Source organism: Scardinius erythrophthalmus (genome assembly GCF_964197995.2).
Source record: "Scardinius erythrophthalmus genome assembly, chromosome: 12".
NCBI lineage: Eukaryota > Metazoa > Chordata > Actinopteri > Cypriniformes > Leuciscidae > Scardinius > Scardinius erythrophthalmus.
The window spans coordinates 14417612-14434269 of NC_138232.1; the positions used below are offsets into that span (position 1 = coordinate 14417612).

Consider the following 16658-nt stretch of genomic DNA (forward strand, 5'->3'; position numbering starts at 1 on the left):
AAATGAATCAAAAATGTGCTTTATTACTACATTTGTTTACAAGTAACTTTATTCAAGTTAAAAAATAATAAAATCAATAGGATTTACGTAATATAGGCTACTGTAGAATTTAGCTTCTTTTTTTTTTTGGTCACTGGCGGCCACCCCGTTTGGAGGCAGTGCCCCAGCATGGCCCCCCCACTGAAAATGCTCTAGACACGCCCCTGCAGCCAGCACACACAGTTGCAACACATATCTGGCTACAGTGTGATCCAGGAGGTGACTGCAAACACGCAAATTCACAGGTCACTCATTTGCAGCAGACACAGAAGATATAAACTGCTAGGAGAAGCAGTGTAAAGTATTAATTAATAGGAATCTTGCCTACAATATTCACAGGGTAAATAATATTGAAGACTAAAATATGCATATGTGTAAAAAAGATCATCATAATTCTAGCTATACAGTATTAACCGTTTTAAAGACTTCAAGAAATTTTAAAAGGATAATCTTTTTTACTGAACACATTATTACATAGAGATGTTGCAAAAGAAACAAGGTGTTGTATTTGTTCTGACACAGCCACACTTGAATGCATGAGTTATTTCCTCAAGGGTTAGAGTAATAGTAGTTTTTTTCTAATGAAAATCTAGAAAACACAGAAGCTGTGTCTTCAGAGCGTACACAGTAGTCCATTTAACTTAAGGTCAAGGCCAAGGGAGGTCCAAACATAGCTAGCCATTATGAGTGTCTGTTGAATATGAGTTTGACATATTGAATTTTCTTTAAAACCAGGACAATCCAAACGAAGACAGACATGTCAAGGCTTTTTTAATTGCTAAAATTTTTATTGCTGTATTTTCTTAAGAACAGTAGTTTAGTTCAGACAACACCCGCTTGTTTTGTTTGAGGCCTACTTATCTGTTCTCAGTTTGTAACATACGACCACTCACTAGTGCATTTGGAAATCAGGACATTGTGCATATTTCCATCTCTTTATGCAATGAAAAAATGTGGATGAGGCAAAGTGGTATTTGCCTGTGCAGGAATCCCAGGAGATCCATGCTTGGTTGTAATGCCTGTAAAAAAAATCCCTTCAAGAGAACGAGGTCCCAAGAGGAGTAAGATATAAACTGTCAGCTTTTGGAAACTTCCCTCTGTTCCAGTAAATGTTTCCTTTTGGTTTGCTGAATATATTTATTTCTCTTTGTATCAAATGGCTTGGTAGTCTTGCTTTAGATTTACTGTTAACTTTTCAGCCTGCTGATACACTTCTCATAAAGAACAAAAATTAATGATCTGCTTCAAAGATAAAGATGAAGTTTTTTGAAGGTATATCAGAGCTTTTCCCCCATACTCTTACCAAGTCATTTTACATGCATTGTATGAATATATATTCATCAGTTCTATGGTGTCACTGCCACCCCTGACCTTTACAGGTAATCTGACAACCACAGTGATTGAAATTTCGTCAGTTCACCATTTTGTCAGTGGCATGAATACGATTATTGAATGCTAATGTTGGGGGTGTATTTTCAGGACTATCCTGCTGCCCATTCAATCTAAAGCAATCAAATAACCAATCAGAAAATATTTGAAGTACCTCGGGTCACAGTGCGGTCAAACTGATGATTCAAAGTACTACACAGTGCCTATGCAGGATAGTAAAGAAAATGTTGCTTTTATTTAAGTTTGTGTGATTGGGATTTCAATTTGATGGGATGCTCAACATTTGCCATAATGCAATATAAAAATAAACTACAACTCAAAGATGCAGCCTTCGTCCTATTCTATACCTATATCTCTCTCATCAGATATCTGCTACTTATTTTTTTTGCTTCCCTGGCAGTTATGTCACAGAATATGGCTAAATAATAATTTCAGTTACATTTAACCTGTCCTATTGCAGATTAATTATCATGTTTAAAGAGGACATATTATGCATTATGCTACTTTCTTTAGGGTGTAATGTTGCTGTTTGAGCATGAAAAAGGTCAGCAAAGTTGCAAAGCACAAATCTATGCAAAGTTACTCTTTATAAGCATTGTTTCTGAACTCCCTGAATCACCTCAATTGTATTCTCAATTGTATTTTCTTCCGGAAATGTACGCATCACAATATTTCTCATTTAAATAATTCCTGCCAAGGAATGCTCAAAATAAAAGGGAGCAAGGGCTGGTTGAGTTGCGTTAGTAGTGTGTTGTCGCCATGTTCAAGAGATGCTCTTTTTTCAACCCGGAGAACAGGGTAAAGGGCATGACATTTCGCTCAAAACGGTTGACCGATCACAACACACTGACCAGTCAACCAAACAAAGCACATTGCACTTTTCGGAAGGAGGGGCTTCATAGAGACAGAAGATAAACAGCGTTACTGACAGACTGCGAAGAGAGGTGCTGCAACAATGTAAAATTATGTGAAAAAAGATCATGTTTTTTTAACATTCAAGCATGAAAACCTATTCTAGTAGACCCCAAAAAATAAGACTTTATTAAAGAGGACCTGCTGTATTATGGCCTTTTACACTCAATGACTGTATACATCAGACTTTACATTGACATAGTTGAGTATATTCACCATTGGTGGGTGGCGGACGGGACTATCTGTTGACTGAACAATGAATGATGGGGACTGTTTGGAAAATCAAACTGAAAACAGTCATCATGTTTTCAGTTCAGTTTGGTAACGCTAATGGTGCAGACATTTCGTCTTCAGGTTCAGCTTTAAATCTCACTTTCTATGTCTTTCTCCCCCCTCTCTCTCTTTCCAACACATGCACATGTTTCCCTCCACAAGGTGCCAATCAATTATTTCACCATTATACCAATCTATCTCAGAGTTGTCAATATTCCAGCAGGCCCTGTAGAGGCAGCCAAGCCTCTCATTGTCTCTCTGGCTCGTGTCCTCACATGCCCACACATGCCTTAAGTGCTCTGATACAAGAGCAAAACCTTTCTCCAAATACTGGAGGGAAAAAAAAAGATTCAAGTCTAAAGGACAAACAAATGTACTTTCTATTTTCATACCAGGTTTACAAAAAATGTTGACCGTGCTTTTCAGTGTGTATTTGGTTAGTATAGTTCAAGAAATTTATCAAATGGTTTAAAAATGAATGGACTTATAGGCTGCTGAAAGATATGTGCAGCTAAATGAAGAAGCTCCACTGCAAATATTTGGTCTCAGAGCCATTTATCACGCATGTGCATTCCAAATCTGGTTGATCGAGTTACCCCCCTCTTACGAGATCAATGTTTGTTTTAATTTAAGCATGAACCCCTGAATACCTGATGAACCAGAGATTAGTTTCTGCAGCATATGTTTCTTGTAAACATTGTGGTTTATGACATACGCCAATGGCAAATCACCCTGCTGGCTGAAGTACTTATCCACAGGCCTCCCAGCTCTGTGACTCTTTCAGCAGAATTAAAGGAACTTTATGTCCACAAAACAAATGGTGGCTTCACACGGTGACTCCCATGAAAGATGGCAGCTCCAAAGGCATATTTCTTCCGGACTGAATGTGGTGGATGATGAATGTTAGGCGACGGCCGCTTCTGAGCACGCTCTTTCCTCGACCGTAGAGATTTTCAGCTGATACTCATCTCAGCCAACGGGGCGCCACGGCCATCCGCACAGGATGAAGATTCTCCCCCTTATGTCACCTTTACGTGTCACCTTCGGGCTCAGCGTAATCCATAGACAGACTCCACACTGCTACCGGCATCTTCGGCTGTGTTGTGCAAATAGAAAGGATATCAAACGTGATGCGAGCGGAGCCTTTTCATCTTCTTCCAATATATTTCAAATGACCTTTTCCTGGTTTCGTGACTGGAGCGACAGCAAATTATGAAAATGAAAATGGACAGCAGACATTTAAACCATACCACGATTCATTCTCAGTATTCAGATTTTTAAATTAACTACACAGTTACAGATAATTGCGGTGCTCAGCAAGAAAACCGTGTCGACAGAGACACATTGACATTTATAAGTCATTTGTATTTTTAATCATTTCAAAGTTATTGCTATTTTCTGCAGTTCAGAGGAAATGTACTTGAGGAGAGAACCACAAATCTTTAGAAAGATATACAGTTTGACTTTTGTTTTTGGGCCAATGTCAAATAAGATTGCCCATGATATTTATGTATATGTTTGTTTGTTTGTTTGTTTTATCTGCATGTTTCTAAATGTTTGTTGGGCCACATGACTTCCAAATATTAATAAGCTGAGAAGCTGTACTTTAAATATGTTACATATTATATAAACTGCTAGGGTTTCAACTTCATTCTTGTAATGTTTGGTTATATCACACTTAAAGAAGATCTATATTGAAGTCACTATGAATGGCACTTTAATGTTTTTTTTTTTTTTTTTTTTTTTTTAATAAATGAATAGATGGGGCAAAAAAATGTGTGCCATGCCACTGACCCATTTGACAATTTCATAAAAATGTCAATGCGCATTTTAACATTGAAGAATATCGCTTTAAGCTCACTGAATTAAATATGGGCCTTTATTAAAACAGTGTGGCACAAGGAAAAAAAATCTTTCTTTTTCTTAGAATGATGAGCACTAATGTCAAGAACAAAATTCTCCTAAAATCTATTCACAAGAGAGACAAACAACCTTTGTTTTCAGGTCCGCAGATGAATAAATTGTATTGTAATAGCAGAACTCAGTGGACCTTGGTGCTGTGCTTCATACCAAGGCGATCTGCAAGCAATGACATGGAAGCAGAGGTATTCCGCTCATGTTGTCGTGACAACTCACAAAGGTCGATGAAAGAATTGGAGTGTGCTGTACCTGTGAAAGCAAGGACAATAGTGGAAGTTTATCAGTTCAAGATCTTAAATCTAACAATGTATACCATCTGCCTGATACTACAGTTTGTCCTGTGACAAGCTTTCTCAGAATGCCTGGTCATTCACAGATAGACTTCAATTACTTGTCAAGCAGTGAATAGTTTGGTCCCATTTAAAGGGATAGTTCACCCAAAATCCTAAATTCTGTCATCATTTACTCACCCTCAAGTTCTTCCAAACCTGTATGAATGTCTTTCTTCTGCTGAACACAAAAGGTGATATACTGAAGAATATTGGTAAACAATTTCTTGTCCCCATTGACTTCCATACTTTTTTTTTTTTTTCATACTATGGAAGTCAATGGGGTCCATCAGCTGTTTCTTGATATTCTTCAAAATATCTTCTTTTGTGTTCAGCAAAGAAAGAAACTCATACAGGTTTGGAACAACTTGAGGGCGAGTAAAGTACAGAATTTTAATTTTTGCATGAACTGTCCCTTTAAGAACTTAAAATGACAGCCTCCAGTAAGTTCTAGACTAAATTTGCAAACCTTATTTAGCATTTTAACACAAAGTGACATGTTACACAAAACTGTCTTCATGAAATTTTGACCAGCTTATTTTCACTCTTGTTTTGTTCTCTCTGAAACACGTGCACATCTCTCATGCAAGGATCAGGTCAAGTGCAGAATGCACCTACATATTCAAACGCCTGTCCCCCGTGTTAGAGACAAACACCAGGGACACACTTCCAGATGGTGGGTTTCACGGTAAACTGGGTTATCCCTTGTTCCTTCCACAACACATTAGTCAAGTTACTACATGCTGAGGCAATGACGGACCAGTTATGTATGTATGCAATTTTGTACCAACTCTTCGGAGTCCACATTTTTTGTGCGTACAACTTCATTACGGACTCGTCTTTGAACGGCTTCACATTAATCAAACATGGTAGGGAAGAAGGCTGGGGCACAAACAGCACGCCTGGGGAGAGCTTTGGCTTTTAAATTTGGTGACATCGAGAGAAAACACATCCACGGGTCAAGCTCTTTGAATCTTTTGGGACAATCAGGAAAGCAAAAACCTGCCATTGAGCAGACAATTTGATCAGCCAACCCCAGCCTCGCTCCCTATTACCGACTGGAAATGGGCCGTTCCCAAGAGGACCAAGGCTCATTGAGCAGCAGAGGTGGATGCAGTAATTATATCTCAGGCTAACCCCCAAATCACTCCTCATTAGTCTGGGCTAGACCTGTGCCTCAAACTCTCGATATGTCACTATCCGCTTGGAGAGGCCTTAATTCTCCTCCTCTCAGTCTTGTGAGGCAGGATATCGTCCCTGGTTAATATATTAATTGCATGTTTTGGTGTTGGTTGGCGTTTAGATGAACGTCAACTTGCCTGTTTTCAGAAATAGAAGGGTCCTCTGGGATTTGCTTTGATTTCCCATGTCAAGTTGTTGGCGATGTCATTGGCAGACACTTTATATTCAGTCATCTGCTGTGACAGGAAACCAAACCAAAAACCACCCACTAACAGAGCCTTAATTGAAAAATAAAAATCATTTTACAGCTCACCAGCACCACACCACCCAAGTTATGTGCAATTATTTGATGAATGCAGCTTAATGGCTATCCCAATTGCCCTGGCAAAGAGGAAATGGATAGGGATCCAACATAAACGAGGTTAGAACTGGGTCACATGAACGGGAGAGGATGGAAGGGTCAGGTGCTTTCTTACATGTAGCGCTGCGGTGCCGATGTGCACAGACCTTTTAATCACATCTGCTCTGCGGCTGGTACAAGACACACCTGCAGGCCTCAGGACCGAAGGCCTGACTGAGCTGAACAGGGAAATGAGGGAACATAAAACATGCTAACTAGAAACTTCAGACACAAACCAACCAGGAGCACCCGGCCCGCCGCCATATGTCTAGATGTTTAACAATGTGATCTACCTAATTGCAAAGAAACTAACTAAAAATGGCATGTTTGGGAATCGGCATGTGCCTCAAGCTGAATTCATGAATAATGACTTCAGAACAAATAAAGGTTTCCATTGAGTTATATAGCTAAGCACAAGGATAAAGTGATATTTCTAATGAACATATTAAAAACTACAATGCAGTAGTAAGTCTTTGAAACCCATATGTCTGAAGTGTGAATCTGAAAAGATTCTTCTCTTTCTTCACTTCATACATTTTAAAGAAATTCTAATTTCTTACTTTTTATCCTTGCTTTTATTTCGTATGCATCTGTAATGATTATGAGCCAATTTAAGTAAAGCCCTTTGAATTACCATTATGTATGAAATGTGCTATATAAATAAACTTGCTTGTAAAAAAAAAAAAAAAAAAATTATAAACATATTTACACATTTTATGAATACAAGGCATATTTGCTTTATGGAAAGTTGGACACTAAAACGTGCACTTCTGGTTTAAGCCTCATCCACATTTGGTTCTATCTGAATACAGATAGAATTAATTTTGTCATTGCAACAGATACACATTGCATATGCATTCTCCATACATGCCCATTTGAGAATATGCTATGGCATAAATATTCACCAACACAGTATATATGTCATACTCTGTGTAGTATTGTGACAGTGAAAAAGTCAGTTTAAAGTAGAACTTCTCTCTCTCAGTAATGCTGGATGGGCGCACATCTTAGACTGAAGGGTGGTACATTGAGGAAGCAGTTGTCACACTGCCATGATGAAAATCAGGAGTATCCTGACAACACATCAGAAATAAAGAGCTCTCCAACTAGTCCAGCATACTAGAACAGTCCAAAATAATCACATGAGAACTTCCTTCCATGACAACTGCTTCTCCATCACAGTTTGACATAAAAATATTCATACATCTGCATAGTTTCACAAGCACAATGATAGTCTATAAGCATTGCTGTGTTTTATTAAAGCCCAAATAAAAAAGAAAAAGGTTTTGCTTAAGGAAAGAAAAAAGCAGGTTTTTTTTCCATTTTAGTAACTCATTCAAACAAAAGTTTGTTTACGCCTTTGGAACGTCAATGGGTGATAGTAACGTCAAACGCTCTCCTGAGAGCGTGTTTCTTCTGACTTAACATGATACAAATTTCCATTTGGATCTGCGAGACAGAGAAGATCAAGTCAAGGTCATGCATGTTTTTGCTTTCATTCTTTTTCCAAGCACAAATAAATCATACATGGCCTATGGGTTCTCCTGCTCTCTGAGCTGCGTCGGCCCAGAAGATGAGGACCTGATTAATTGATTCAGCCGCTCAGATCAATACAAAGCAAGTCCCTCTCTTCAGAAGAGCAGTCGGAATCGGCCCTCAGAGATTATTCGAAGATGTAGAATGCCTCTTACTCCCTCACTTCATCTTTCTCTCTGCCTGTCCATCCTTTTTCCTTGAGCTTTGTGGAGAATAAACCACTTTCTTGCCCCAAACTGCAATTAGTGCAGACATGTGTCTGGGCAGCTGTGGAGAGCAGTCAGGGCCCCAGCTGTGCTGATGGGACAGCAGGTGTCCTCCTGGCCTGACTGAATTATTCAGAGCTCCAGCACAGTGAGGGCAACCCTACACATCGTCTCAAAGGACTGCAGTTTTTCAAAGGATGTGAGAATATTGAGCCGCGATACAGGAGGACGCATACTGTACTCTCTTGTAGAGAAATGAGGCGATCTCCATTTCCGCACAGATGAACATGGGAAATCTATTGGACAAGGATGTTATTGATGTTTTATTCATGGCAGAACAGTATGGTGTCACTTGCTAATCTCAGTCCAAGCGTAATGAAGTAGCCGGAATGTGGGAATTGTGATGAGCAGATGGCAGGCGGAGGCAGTACTAGCACTGTTTGGGAAATATATATGACCAAACTAGCAATGGCATAAATGAATTGTTGTGTTAACCTTGCAGCAGAGGGTTTGTGCAAATGCTACGGTGTTGCATAAGCCTTTTCACAGTCCTATTGCCATGACATCAAACTCATAATTGGGAAGACAAACTTGCATCTGCAAATGGACAATTGCCTTTGACAAACCACTTTTTTAATTAATGTGGTACCTTACTTTGAGTCATCTTTATAGTATCTGTGATGATGAATAGCAAGATGATATCAGGGCAAAGTTTTACGGTCTATAAGGAAAACTCAAGCAGAGTTTTAAACTTTTAACATCAGAGTTTTCAATGCTGATGCCATTGCAGCATGTTAATCTCCTGTTTATATTTAAAACCTATTGCAATTGCAGATCAGTGTTGTCAGTGTGGTTTTCCCATGGAAATGGGCTACTTTTGCACTGTTGCTGCAGGTTGAAGCAACCCCACGAACACGATTTTTAACCCCCAGAACGCGACTAGGTTTGGCCATGATTGGGCTAGTTTTGATTACCAACTGGTCTACCTTTGTTATGAAGACCTGGCATGCCTGTTGCAGACACACACACACGTTCAAAGGTTTGGGGTTGGTAAGATTTTGTAAAATATATTTTTTTAAAGAAGTCTTTTATTCTCACCAAGGCTTTTTTTTATCAAAATACAGTCAAATTCAATAAAAATGACAATTTAAACTGTTTTCTTTTTATATATTTTAACATTTATTTTAATCCCACGACAGTAACGCTGAATTTTCAGCGGCCATTACTCCAGTCTTCAGTGTCACATGGTCCTTCATTAATCATTCTAAAATTATGGTTCAGTGCTCAAGAAACATTTCTTATTATTTACCAATGTTGAAAACATTAAACGCTATCTCACAACTAATTCGTACGAGTGAGTAAAAGGTGGCTAATTTGTACGATTTGTCTGAAACCCAGTGATGGGTAGGTTTAGAGGTGGGGTCAGGCGCAGGACATTCATACGTCATTCATACGAAGTGGGCAACTCGTAAAATATGTACGATTTAGAAAAAAACGTTCAAGTGAGGTTGTATGAATTCGTACGAATTATCCACCTCATAAAATTTGTAAAAATTGCTGTGAGATCGGGTTGAAACAGTTGTCCTGCTTCCTATTGTTGTGAAAAATGTGATACTTTTTTGCAGGATTCTTTAATGAATAGAATGTTTTTTTTTTTTAAACTGCATTTATTTTAAATGGAAAACTTGTGTAACAATATAAGTGTATTTACTGTCACTTTTTGATCAATTTAAAGGATCTTTGCTAAATAAAAGAACACCTTTCTTTGAAAAAAATATTTGTATTCTTACAATGCATTCAAACCAAAATGAGGACGCCCAAATTTAAACTCACATTGGCAATTTATCTTTGTATGTAGGACTACTGCATAATTTTGTTAGTAAGTGAACATTTTCACAATTCTTCCACTAAAACAGGTAGGGTATACATACTTGTAATTCTCAAATCTCAATGTGAAAATAGTGAACTAAAAAAAATGACATCATCAAATAACATTACATCAATATTTACAAAGTAAAAACCGTGTTAATTGTAGCAACCGTTGAAGAGCCAAATGTAATTCACAGTACTGTAGTGCACTAAGACAGATTTCATTGATAGTTCTCTTTGCAGTGACTGTTTCTACAGGTTACATCATTAACCCATGGGGTTACAAGTGACTGTCTACGAGTCTTCGAATCATTCATTCAACTGATTTGAGAAAAAGTGAGTATGGTAGTTGTTAAGTTTAGGTCATGCAGAATACGGCATTTCTATGTTTCTATGAGAAAAAGGCCACCTATTTTGATTTGATTTAGGACACACAATGGTTCATTATGAGGACAAGACATACAGTAGATGAAAAAGGCATATTTACTAATAAGTCATCTTCAATCACATCAAATCATACCAATATTTTACTTTATCACACAGTTGATGCTTCTTGGAGTCGAATTATGATGTATATGTGCAAAAAAGAAAGTGTAGCACTCTTATAACTATTCATTTTATATTTGCAAACTTCACAAGTTCCATATAGATACTGTATAAATGCAATAGTTAAGTGTCTTATTGCCCTTCATTTTAAGTGGCAAGAATGAATGATTTTGAAATGAAAGTACTGTGCTAAGGTCAGGTACTTAGAGTTTTCCTTTTAAAAGGCCTTTATTTGTTGCTTCATTTTCATATATTGGAAATTATATTGAAGGGTCATTAACAGTGTTCGTTATTTATAAACCTACAAATTAAATACAGTCCTGCAAGTTTATATGTTCTTTGTTACTATGGTAACAGAGGGTCTAACAAGGAGTATGTAGGTGGCTGAGTGACAGACTATAAAGCCATATACTGTATGCAAGATTTTTTCTTTGTCTGTAAAAGTGATTAACTCTTAAACACATACCTCTGGGCCCGTATTCATAAAGAATCTTAATGCAAAGAGTAGCTCCTAGTGACAAAATTCTAAGAAAATTCTTAGAAATGTGGGCGTTTACTCTTAAATTTAAAGAAAAAATCCTAGTAAAGAAAAAAGTAATTCAGAAAGCATCTTAACCCTTAAAAGAGGTCTTAAGGTCAAAATTGTTAGGAGCACGGACGAGGACTTTTAAGAGGCTTAAGAGTTTCTTTAGCAGAGGAGAAAATGGCAGAAAGACGAAGAAGGAGAAGAAATGTGTTGCAGACAATGGATGACAGTGAGTTAATAAGACGCTTTAAATTAGATCATGCAGGGATCATGTTTGTGACAGATCTTTTTAGAGACACGCTAATATCTCCAACACAGCGCAGAAATGCCATAGCGCCCGAAATGAAAGTAATCACTACATTACGATATTTGGCAACTGGGAAAATTCCATGTTTGATACATTAAAACCAACATTCAAACCACCATTTAAATAGACATGCCAACAATCAGTGTAATTAGAAAGAGTGGAACAATTTTTATCATTCTAAGCCAAGCAAATACCTTATAGGAAATCAACAGCATGGTTAATAAAATAAGGATTTATAAATATAATGTGTGTGTGTGAGAACGGTCAAATAGGAAAAATTACGCATGTAATTTCAAAGTGAAGGCTTAGAATAGACCCTATACTTAAAGGAGAACTTGGTAGCTTTTTTAACTTAATAAAACTGTCTAGAAATCATTTGGATGGTTAAACAACCTGTTCTGGTGATATTGGTGACTTTCCCCGCTCCCCCCAGCGTTCCCAGGCGGAAAACCAACCTTGCAACTTGTTCACTACCGTCCCGGCAAGATAGAAATTGGAAGTCTCGTGAGAAGCGAAAGCGAGAACGAGAACGAGCGCGAAACACAAATTGCTTTACGGCAATTCGACATAAACACACACGCATTTATGATGTATTACCAGATTACCCACCTCAGTAGACATAGCTCCACGCGATACAGTTGGCTTGCTCCGATCAAAACAAACGCACATGAGCAGCGGTAGAGAGGGGGAGGAGGCTGCCGCAAGTGAGTTTTTTACGACTGTGTTGTGAAATATACGCCCCACCACAGCTGTAGGGGGAGCTCGTGGGGAAAACATGCGACAACAAAAGGGAAAATCAGCGAAGAAGTGACTAGAGTTCGCTAGAGTTGCCGAGTTCTCCTTTAAAATCACTTTTTTCCCCTTCTTGGACAACCAACCAATCACAGTCTTCAAAAGATTGTGTCATACATAGCAACGGGTTCAACCCCGCCTTCTTACTAAGATAAAAGTTTTTGTCTTTTCCTTACTCAGAGTTGCTCTCAGATCAGTCCCGAATTGCTCTTAAGCTAAGACTCCTACATAAAAGTTTTTAAGCTAAATTAAGAGTTTTCTGAGAGGATTCTTAGAATCTTTATGAATACGGGCCCTGGTCTTTAGTGACCCGGGATATCATTTACAACCCTCCTTTCCAACCCTCCATTCATTTTTTAAAGTCAGACATCAACCTTCTTAGTATTCCTCGATCAGTTCATTATAAACAATATAACAAGAAAAAAAATGATAAAAAAATATATAGATAATTAAATAAAGATAAAAATAAAATTATAAAAGAATGCTTGTTTTCCCATTATTATTATTTTTAAATGTATAAGTGTGCTAATGACCTGAGGTCTGAAACAGTATAAGAATATTTTTTTCTGCACAACAGTAATTTAATCTTTGATGACTTAATAAATGGAACTCACCTTTATTCCACAAGGTGGCAATGTCTGATACACAATGATGAAGTGACGTTTCACTCATAGTTGCCGCAGGCAGAAAACAAAAGAATAGGAAGCATCATTAGCTAAACTTGAAATGACTCAGTGATTTACTGCAGAGCAAGTACTGAACGCAATCAAATATTAGTGTCACTGTCACTAATGGTGGATCTGGTGAAGAAGATGTCAGCGATCAAAATATTGATTTTAAATATGTTGAAAATTATAGTTCTGAGAATATGTTAAGATCGCGAATTTGAGCCAGATGCTGTACTGTGAAATGAGCTCTGACGAGGACAGTAGACAGCTCAAACTGAACCCTCTCAAGCTTTAAAAGATAACACAATATGCTTTATTTTTATTCTTCTGTAAGTGTTACACTAATATCAGGATCCATCCATGTTAGATATAGATCCGGGTCGCTAAATACCCGAATATGTAATACTGACTGGTGAAACTTTCATGCATTTAAGGGTTAAATAAATAAATTTGTAATGGCTTTAGACATTACATCCTACTTATGCACTACTTAGGAACACATGATTTCGCCTCACCAAAAAACGCTTTTAGAATGCAAATCACATGCTTTTTCAATTCTGAATGCTTCAGAATTACTATTCAAATAAGACAAGTGAAAAGCTTAGGTATGTTCAATTACTGTTAAAAAAATAATCACTTCATTCTTCTTTAGTGCACTTTTCACTCATTTCAGCTTAATTATAAAACAAATCAGGCTAATTAACAGTATATAAAACCAATAATCAGTTACAAAGACAGATATCTAGAAAAGTCTTTAAAAGTTCATAATAACAGACTTTTTATGAATCAATTGAGGGATTTCACAGTTTCGTTTACAGAAGCAGAGTTACGGAATGGCTGTGTCAATGAAGCACACAACGAAGAATGATTCCAGGAAGTCTTTTAATAAAAACCCACAAGAAGAGAAACTCAAAAACAACCATCCAACAAAGACGACGACAGACAACTAGACAGCACAAGACTAAGACTTAAATACACAGGTGACAGGGAGGAACTGATTGACAAGATAATTGACACACAGCTGAACCAAAAGAACTAATGAGGAGGGTTACCATGGGAACAAATGAAACAAAGAGTAGAGTCCAAAAACAAACAGACATGTAACACAAAGCACGTTTGCAGGTGCAGATGGTATAATTTACGTTACTCTTGGCAAACTTTGAGCAGATTTTTATAACTATCAGTCAGTGGCGTAGGCAGAAATTGTATTTTGGGCGGGCCAGTGAAAAAGTGAGTGGGCCAATAGTTTTTCCTAGAAAAAAAATTACTTAAATAATAATTAATAAGTAAATAATAATAATATATTAATAAGCATGGTTTGAAATGAATAACAACACACTCCCCAATTTCTGTTAAATCAACCATATACAATGCAGCCTGGTGGAAATTAAGCTTTTGTGCCAAAAAAATTGCAACTAATTTAAACTAAACAATGTACAGTAGGATAGCCGATAAGGCATTCAGCTATACAGTACACAACACACCAGTAACTTAAGGCGAGACAGGTGAATAGGGTAACATTTTAAAATAATAGATATTACCATAAAACTTCCTCAGTTATTCTGGAGAATGACAAACAACTAATTTTGAGAAAACAGCATTTAAAGATTTGTAATGTAAAAAATCATACTTTTTAGCAGAAACAACTATTTACAGACACAATATCTTATCAAATCATCAGCAACAACAATACAAACCACCTAAAACACATCAAAACTTATAACACAGCATTTATGGCCAACAACTGAACAGAACCCCAGTCAAAAACAGTCAAAAACACACATCAAAATGTCAGAGCACGTCACGTGATGCATCTGAACGAATCACATTGTCAGAAATTGATATCAGCCAATGAGATTTCGCTTTTAGAGTTAAATGCCCCATTGTACTTTCACGATTGGTTGCTGATTAAAGGAAATTACCATATTTGGTTCCGACAGCAGTGTTGCCAGATTGGGCGGGTTCCCGCCCAATTGGGCGGTTTTGAATTTGATTGTGCGGGTAAAAAAGGGTTTGGGCGGGTGGACAAAATTTGGGCTGGTTTGGGATCAGTTCGGCGGTTTTCAAACATCTACATTTTAAAGTCTAATTGGTTAAAAAACTAAAATAAAGTGTGCATGTAGTCCATAAAATCAGTCATCATGACATTACTGTACACACACGCCCATGCAGAGTCAGCTGGCATTGGTGTTGACATCACCGACGAGCACGCACTTTTAGCCAATCAGCGATCAGCAGGCAGATGCGATTGAGCGCGATAAGTTGTAGCTGTATATTCAAGTGATGGCTAATGCCTCTACTAAGTTGTATGTACACAGTAAAGAGTGAGATAGTGAGCAACTCTAAAAATGTACACGTGGTGGGAGATATCGATGGTGACTATAACTCTGAGAGGAGAGCACAGTTATGTCCATGGTCATGTGCACACTAGCCTAACTGTACCAGACATCGTCAACTTTACACCGTCCAGACTGCACTATACTCGCCCCTGACACCTGCTGAAAAAGGTTTGAATCAACGATGAATCAGTTTTGACTGCTAAATTCTGCGTTATGTTCTGCATTGTGTACTTTCCTAGGGTTAAAGTCATCGGTTCATTTCTTGATTGCCGTTTTGACAGTGTCCATCTGGACATTTTAGTCATATTGGCTAATTCTCCTTAATTATTGCCGTTTTGATCTGTTTTCCTGGATTTTTTTTTTTTTTTTATTTATTTTTTTATCATTGTTATTTGTTTTAAGGAGATACAAATTGTGCTTATCAACCTTGAATGACATGGTAATGAAATTATATCATATTATTTTGGCAGTAAAATTTTGGGCGGTTTTTTCTTGTAGTGGGCGGGTTTTGGTGAGCTTTTGGGCTGGAAATCACCGTTCCAATCTGGCAACACTGTCCGACAGCATTGTGTACAGGAGAAAGTAGAGAGCTTTTCAACGGTGTTTGTGTTATGACAGGTGCAGAAAGCGATCGCGGTGCAGCATATTGATTAACAACGCCAACTTTTGTTGAATTTAGGAGAAATATACAGACGCAAATAGACAAAATGTAGTAAAATAAAGACCTAAATGTGTATTTTGGATTTTTTTTTTCACCACAAGTCTGAAATAATGCATTGAAGAAGACAAATAGCCCAAAATCTTAAAATTGACCAGTGAAAAAAAAAAAACCCGATGTTTTTGCCGTGTCTCGCCTTAAATCACTTCACGGGCAAAAATTAAGGAAATTAGTTAAACAACTGGCCTACCTTTGTTGTTTTCATTCTACAAAACAAGATGCAAGTGCCTGGGTTATGTATTAAAAGCAGAATGAGTCACAGAGTTATTTTTCAAAGAACTAAAGGCCGCCAGAGCCCGCCGCCTAGAGAGTCTGCCTGTCGGACTCGGAACCCCTAGCAACCAATTACGTTCCGGAGGGAGGCTTTCACGCATTTTATTCGGAAACAGAATTAAACACACACGCCAGTCAACAATAAATCAGGTTTATATTAATATATTTTCTTAAATACATTTGAATAATAAAAATAAACTAAAAATGTATTTTGATCAAACTTGCCTGGGCGGGCCAGTGAGTTATGTGGGTGGGCCAGTGCCGCCCTGGCCCATTACTGGCTACGCGCCTGCTATCAGTTCAGACTGAGAGGTTCTGCAGTACAAAGAATCTTGAGAGCAAACTGTCCATCAATTGAACCCTACAAAAACCCTTTGAAGTATTTTTTTTAAGCACTTCTGTTTTGAACGACCCCATAATATGGCTGGCAGTAT

General features: G+C 37.7%; 1 long non-coding RNA gene across 1 annotated transcript in view; it reads right to left on the reverse strand.

The window, feature by feature from the left end:
- Nucleotides 1–2445: 2445 nt before the first annotated feature.
- Nucleotides 2446–16658, reverse strand: part of LOC308699452 — a 56897-nt gene continuing 42684 nt past the window's right edge. Inside the window, exons 2-3 of the long non-coding RNA XR_014031190.1 lie at nt 4606–4782; nt 2446–3709 (exon numbers count right to left, since the gene is read on the reverse strand). This is a non-coding gene — a long non-coding RNA (uncharacterized lncRNA). The remainder of the gene's footprint in view (nt 3710–4605; nt 4783–16658) is intronic.